This window comes from Protopterus annectens, chromosome 9.part0 (assembly GCF_019279795.1).
Source record: "Protopterus annectens isolate FY-2018-M chromosome 9.part0, PAN1.0, whole genome shotgun sequence".
Taxonomy (NCBI): Eukaryota; Metazoa; Chordata; order Ceratodontiformes; family Protopteridae; genus Protopterus; species Protopterus annectens.
Window position 1 is genome coordinate 18410075 of NC_056743.1, and position 7500 is coordinate 18417574.

The 7500-nt window shown below is 37.7% G+C and overlaps 1 protein-coding gene across 1 annotated transcript in view; it reads right to left on the minus strand.

The window, feature by feature from the left end:
* The window catches only part of CKAP5 (cytoskeleton associated protein 5), a 4315141-nt gene that overhangs the window by 1639430 nt on the left and 2668211 nt on the right, over nucleotides 1-7500 (minus strand). The window lies entirely within an intron of this gene.

The window sequence follows — 7500 nt, forward strand, 5'->3', positions numbered from 1 at the left end:
ATAGTACCGTGCTGTTATTGGCTCTGTAGATTTTTCATTTTTTATCTTCCCCCAGTATTTCTGAAGTGTTTTTATATATATATATATATATATATATATATATATATATATATATACACACACACATATATACATACACACACACACACAGAATAATGTACACAGATGTAGACACAATGCTTAAAGAATTACACAATGATGAAATACATGACAGGCATAATAATTTGAGTATTATAGAAACAGTGGGGAAGATCATAGCTATGTCAATAGGTCAATGTAATAAGTCAATCTGACTATCATAAGACAAACCAAGAGACATAAAGTAAACCATAACTATAACAATAGGTCCACATTGTATGTCATATCTTACAGTTAGGGTTAATAAGTTATACCAGTGTTGTTTTTTTATGTAGGCAAAACATTAGCAAGTACTAACATGTCAAGCTATAGTTAGTTTTATGCAAGAAGGGGAGGGCATTAGTTCTACAGTGGTTAGTGGTAGGGATTGATTAAGGGTAAGCTGCTAGTAGTACTTTGGAAGATAAGTGAAAGTTATAATGGGGGCTATTGAAACTGGTTTGGTGTATTGATTTGGTGCTACTACGAAAGAGGAGGTGATGTTGTGAATAGTTTAAAGTTAGCCTTGAGTATTACATGTACAGAGCAATGTATTTTATAAATTATTTTTGAGTAGCTTTTTAAAGTGAGTTGTGTTTGTTGTGGATCTAATTGTGAGTGAAGTGTGTTCCAGATTTTTGCTACCTGACTGGAATAAAGAGAGACTGCAGCTGTATTAGCAGCCTTGGTGACTTTTAGTAAGGATTTATTGGTGAAGCCGGCCCACAGGACAACTACTCACCTAGTACGTTAATGGTATAGGCCATTGATCTACAGCAGGCCCGATATGTTTGGGGCCAGCGAGTTTAGTCCCTCTAACTGCCATGGCAGAACTAATTTATTGCTCCCTATTATCAAGCATTTAGCTGTCAACACATGATGGACACTGTTTAGGGGGGGGGGTCTCCAGGTTGGTAGTAGTGCCATTACAGACCCAATCATCCTGGAATTCTGGTTTCTCCACAGCACCATTGTCTCCACCATTAGTATTACCAAGGACTAAAGAATTTTCCTGCAGAGGTAAAGATGGTAGACACACATGTTTACAACAAAGTGCCTTCCAAACCGAAGTAATAAACTATGCCTACAACTATATAACTAAGAACACAATTGTAATACACATTCAATTTACACAACAGATAAGCATTTTTTTAAAAAATATACTTTAGATCCCAAATTGCATGTAAATGCACATGCATAAAAAAAAACAACAATGATAAATGTATGTTGCCAAATACAAAAAATAATGGTTACCAATTACATGTGATGATTTAGACAAGTATTTATACCTTGTGATACATTTGGGTGTGTTTCTGAAGAAGTTCAATTGTATTAAATTGAACGGAAATGTTAAAATAAGGTTGTGGTGCCCGTTTTGTTCCCTCATTAGTTTTTTGTGGTTTGGTATGCCTACAACTATCTCCCCCACCCACAGGTCCACATTATGTATGACTAGGAACAAAGGAAAATCGATTCACGTGGAGCCCTTTTCGGAGAAGGGGTATTCTCTGAAACACATACCTGTCCCTCAAACATACCAGTTTATGTTCCAAGCAAGAAACATGCACCAGGATCTGGGGATCTACTAGTATGACAGACACAGATCACTCACCAGCATTTTGCAAGGGACCAAGTATAACAATTGGGCATCTGAAGCAATCCACATGAGACAGGATGAGAAAGCTGTGCATCCTTTGCTTATAACAATTCAGCAGCCAGCACAGAATGTGTTACAGCGTTTTTTAAATTGGTTATTTGCTTGGCATTTGCGTACTGGGATAGTCTGACTGGGTCAAGAGGTATCCATTTTCAGTAGAGGCCAAGAAAAAAAGCTCCAGATGCATATGATTAACAAAAGGAAAAACTAAGTGGACCTAATAAAGTCTAACAGTAAAGCACAAATATGAAAACAAATTAATTTCCAGAATGAGAATTTAAAATACATAATAAAGTGATAATATTCAAGCTAAAATTTTGAAAAACTACTTATTAGTCATAACAAAAACTCAGACAAGTGTCCAGGAAAAACTTAAACTTCCAATACTGCTAAAACCACACTGAAGTAGCAAAAACCACTGTAAAAGCCAGTATAAATCCAGTGTTCTTTATTGCAGTTAAGTGCTTTCGCAACCAGCCCTGGTTGCTTCCTCAGACCAAAGACTACAAAAATACATCATCCCAAACTTAAAATGCCTTGAATCCTGTCTCACATGACTATGACCAATTAATTAATTGAGTTAAAAGAACAAGTACATTCAAAATGCAAATACACTCAAACATCACAAAATTTCATTCAAGGCAATATAAAAAAAAACAGCATATAATATGATGTAAAAGAAACATACAAAGAACATACATAAAAATGCTATCTATATATATATATATATATATATATATATATATAAATAAAAAAATGAATAATCTGCTGTACTAACACTACCCTATCTGTATATCACTAATAAAATAGCTTCCTTCCTAATATTAGAAAATACTGTAAGTATGAATTTAAAAAAAATCTAACGTATATTTTGTCAAAACATAACTACAAAAATGCTGGTATAACCCTATCTATAAATCATAAAATTAAATAGCTCTCTTCCTAATCTTCCTACCTTTCAACATGAGTTTCACAGATGCATAATCATTCAGCCCAGGTAGCTTATAGGCTGCTAACATAAAAATCCATCTCAACTCCCTTTGTTCAGTTCTATTATTTCAATCTCCCATCCTAATCATTTCAGTGACAGTGTCAATAATAGAAAAGTAAAAATACTGGTTCTCCCCTTGTTGTAACATGTGTTTAGCCAGTACACTACGTTCCTGTTGTCTCTCAAAACAGTAAAGGTGGTCACGAATTCTCTCCCTTAACCATCTGTTGGTCTTACCAACATAAAATGCACTGCAGCAGGCACAGTGGGTTAAATATGTCACATTCCTACTCTGTCACCTGAGGCCTTAAACTCAGACATATTAATTCATAGTTTTCAAGCATAAATTGTTTGGAAAGCCTGATAATAGGAAGTTGCAGCATTATTTAAGTAATTATGATCATCATGATTACTGATATTCCAGAGATCATGAAATTTATCATCAGATTATACTGCCTGAAGGCATAGGAGAGTACAAGTAGAAGGGTACGGTGAGATAGAGGGGATATCATTTCAGGAAGGGCCACTTGTATAACTGCTACTCAGTGTGTCTTAAACCTGAATGTAAGGTTATGCACGTTTACAAAACATTACATTATTTTCAAAGTTAAAGTGTTTTATAAGTAGCATGTGTGCTAAATGCTGGTATTGCTTATGACTGTAATCTGCTTGAAACTAGCATTTACTAAATGTTCAATGTGTATCATCATCTTGGAGCTTTTCTCCCTGGGCCTCCGCTGAAAATGGACATGTATCCAGTCGGCCTATCCCGGTCAACAAATGTAAAATAAATAAATAAAATAAAAATAAATAAATAGCAGTGATAGATGTGCAAAATGTATGAATGCAACCTCAGGGGAGTATATTTGTAGTGAGAGGGAGGGTATGGTAAGTTAATAGCTGGGAAAGAGAGAATAGAGGTAGAAAGGTACAATAGTGTGCATCTGACTTTTACAGATACAGCTGTTAATGTTTATGACATGTTCATGAACTGAACGATGCTCTAAGTACATAACACACATCTCAGGTGGAATGGTGATAAATTTGTATTTTAAATCAGAACCTAAGCAAAATACACATTTTGACTTCCACGAGCCAGTCTGATAATACTATTTCCTTCAGAAATGCATCAGAAGTCATCAGATAGCACAAACAGGGCATCTGTGGGAGGTCATGGCTACCTGTGAGAACTGCCAACCCATTACCTTTTGTCAAACCAGTTCTTCCAACAAAATCAAGCACACTTATTGTCTGCAGTTGCATTTCAGCTGGAATCACTAACATTTCCTTAGAATGCCTCGCCCTTACGACTAAAACACCCTGGGTCATTGTTATTCAACTACCCTCACACGCAATGATTTCGGAAGTCATTAACAGACATGAATGTTGTGTTTACGGCTGAAGTAAGGAGATGTCAATCATGCACTTCAGAAGAAATGTTGCTGCATTCTCTAGTAATCTTATTTGCATCAAATAACTACACAGACTTTCATTTCAATTTCAGTACTGAGAGTTCATGTTTGTTCATTAATATCTGTCACCTCCAAAGCGCGCTTTCCCTCGGTACTTCATCCCTGCCTTTTGACATGCAAATGGTTACTTCAAGGCATCTTATATACATACGTAAATACAAATTATATGAGCTGAATCTCCATATAAATATTTGGTCTACGCATGTATGTTTGGAAAGGTCTGTTTATTTGGGGGGAAAACATATATATATTATACACATACATACATATATATTTTTTTCCATTTTGTTTAGTGTGTGTGCAACTGAACCAGAGGCACAATGTCAGTGGAAGCCCATGAAGAAAGCTCCATGTTATACAAAGAACAGATAAAAAATCTACAGAAAGTATAACTATAAACAAAAGTTTGAAAAAAAAAAAACAGTACAGTTAGACACAGATCTGAGATGAGGTGTTTTTTGTTAAAAGCAAAAGACATGTAATATGTTTAAAGACGGTTAAACAAAAAGTCCTGTGACATGCATACATATGTGTGTTTATGTATAACTATATATATATATATATATATATATATATATATATGTGTGTGTGTGTGTGTACATGTATGTATATTTATATATATATGTGTGTGTGTATATATATATATATATATATATGTGTGTGTGTGTGTGTGTGTGTGTGTGTGTGTGTATATATATATATATATATATATATATGTGTGTGTGTATATATATATATATATATATATCTATATATATATATATATATATATATATATATATATATACACACAAGTTTAAGTTTTGCTTAAAAGTTAAACAACAGGCTAATACACTCAAGTGTACTAGCTTTTGATAGCAATTAGTCGAAAAACAAAGCATTTATTGTATTTTCTGCCTATCTGGAAAAAAAAATTAAAAAAAAAAAACAAAATAAATACTCTTGTTTTCCATACTTTCCTAATAGTTTGTTCCAGAGATCAGATTTTGCTGATCTCTGGGCTTTGTCTTGGTTCCTGTGTTTCTCCATTTTCCTTGTTTGGTCAGGGGGAAGTTTCTTTACTCACCAGTGAGAGTGGGGAGTACTGAGCTGCCTGTTTGTCCTCAGAGGAGTGGTTTAAGGCAGTAACTTGTAGTTTATTGGCCATTTTGGGTCATTTCCTGTCTTTTCCAGCCCCCTGCTATAAAGCACGCTTTAGCGCAGAGTTGCTACAGGAGCACACAAGAGCAGCGGCGGTTAATCAAGGTTAAACTATTCGGGCTACCTAAAGTCCACTCTTCAAATCTTCCCTTAAAACAGCCTTCCTTGAACTGTACTGCTGATCAAACCAGCGTATTCTATATCTAAAAAGTTCAGCTCTACTTGATTCTTAAGTAGACTATTCTTTATCTGAAAAGCCTAGCATTTCCTCCTAAAGTATATTTTTACTTTGATATAGCACTTTTATTATACATAGTACCCCATCAGCCAAAAAACCCTTTTCGATCACCCACATCCCCCAGAGTCTTTTTAAAGTCTTTGTCAATTCCTTCTAGCATGTTGAGGGATCAGTTGCTAGTGTCCTCTCCTGCTCAGCTGGTGAATCTGGGAATATTGAGGCAATGTTACAATTGTCTCATGTACACAGACAACGCTCTCCTCCTTCCACAGAACACAAATACATGCGAGAGATGCAACTATATAGCCAAACTGGAGGCTGAGCTCTCTCAACATAGGACTGGCAAGACCAGACGGGAGGAGAAGGTAACCACACACACCATAAACCCAGTCTCACATACTACTATCACAACTTCAAATCATACACATAAATACACAAAGACATACTCGGAGGCTCTGATCAAAAATCTACCAATACAGCACAGGCCACCAAAGCAGACACCCAAACAACTGCCACCTCAGGACACAACACATGCAACACATAGACCACATAGTCAGTGTGCCAAACAGTCACAGCCCTTAAGGGCAAACACAATGCCAGACACACTCCTCATTGGTGACTCCATAGTCAGACACACTGACGTCCCACTCGCCAGACTGAGTAAGGAAAAGGTCACAGTAAGCTGCCTGTCGGGCGATAGAATCCGCCACATAACGCAAGCACTCAGGTCTCTCAACAGCAGGTACAAGTACGACTCTGTCATTGTTCACGCTGGTGTGAACGACCTGAGACGTACCTCCTTGGACTACATTAAAAGAGACATAGAGGAGCTCTCTGATTATGTAGCCCAGGCAGGTATGACCCTGACCTTGAGCAGTATCCTACCTTCACCAAGAATGATGCCACAATACAGAGACAAGATGATCATCTTTAATAATTGGCTTAAACTCTGATGTCATTCAAAGGGGATCCAATGTCTGTCTGCCTGGGATGACATGCTGGAAAAGCCACGCTGCTTCACAAGGGACGGCTTGCACCTGTCACCCCTGGGCTTCCGGATATTGGCAAAGGCTCTTGCCACCCCCATAGTGCCTTTTTTAGGCAAGGCTCAAATTCTAAACCTACCACCCTAGAACACAAAAAAGGAAAAAACTAAGGGTAATGCTGCTCAATGCCAGAAGTCTCAACCTCAAGATGCACGCACTCGAGGCCCTTCTCAGTATGGAGAACATTGATGTCTGTGCCGTGACTGAAACCTGGTTCAAGGCTCCAAAGAGCACCCCGGCACTAACAGGTTTTACCTCATATCATGCGTTCCGCCCCCAAAATCCGGACAACACCAAGAAGGGAGGGGGGTGTCTATATTCATCAAGGACACCCACACCTCAAGGTTGGTGACAACGCACGATGCATCGGAGACCATCCAGGTGCAATTAACCATAGGCAAGACTGCTCTGCAATTTGTAGCATGTTACAGGCCACCCTCTCAATCTCAGGAACCTCACATAGCTTTCCTGAAAACACTGGAGGGGATAAATGTATCTCCAAACACCATCATACTAGGTGACTTCAACTACCCAAATATAGACTGGGATCACTACTCAAGCCCCAACACTCTAGCCCAAAGGTTCCTAGAGTTCATAAACTCAAATGCCATAGAACAACTAGTCACCCCCACAAGAGGAGAAAACATACTAGATCTCATCATCACGAACATGGGGTCACAATGTTCAACACCGGAAGTATACCCCTCACTGGTGAGATCAGACCATAAACTAATCTCACTGGAAGTCCCCATCCCGCCCGCACCTGAGATAAAAAAGACCACAGTTAAGAACTTCTCAAAAGCCGACTTCACACTTCTAAAGACTGGTGTGGTCTCTTT